Here is a 374-nt window from a genome sequence, read left to right as displayed (position 1 = left end):
TTCTTCAAAGTGTGTACTGATGCGACAGGCTGACTGAAGCGATGCAGGCACGTCTCCTCGCCGCCCTCTGGATCTCAGAAATGCCCCCTTCACCTTTCGGTTCTTCCCTCCGAGTCTCTTTCTTCAGCCACGCAGGGTGCTCCTGCGGCTCGGCGATGCGGTGCGCTCCCGCCCAGCCCGCTGCAGCCGCGCTGCGTTATTAAAGGCACACATACCGAGTAAATAATTGATACGGAGCTAGCGCGCTGCGGAGCCGGAGCGCCTCCTCCTCTTCCCCAGCCCTCGCCCTGCCCGCCCCGCGGCCCTACCTGCCCCGGCCCGCCGAGCTCGGCGCGGCCGCGGGGCGGCGCGGAGCCCCCGCGAAGCCGCCCCGC

The sequence above is a fragment of the Pyrgilauda ruficollis genome, unplaced genomic scaffold (genome assembly GCF_017590135.1).
Source record: "Pyrgilauda ruficollis isolate IOZ18807 unplaced genomic scaffold, ASM1759013v1 scaffold35, whole genome shotgun sequence".
Lineage (NCBI taxonomy): Eukaryota > Metazoa > Chordata > Aves > Passeriformes > Passeridae > Pyrgilauda > Pyrgilauda ruficollis.
The sequence above is the reverse complement of the archived record's forward strand: the minus strand, read 5'-3'. Positions refer to the sequence as shown.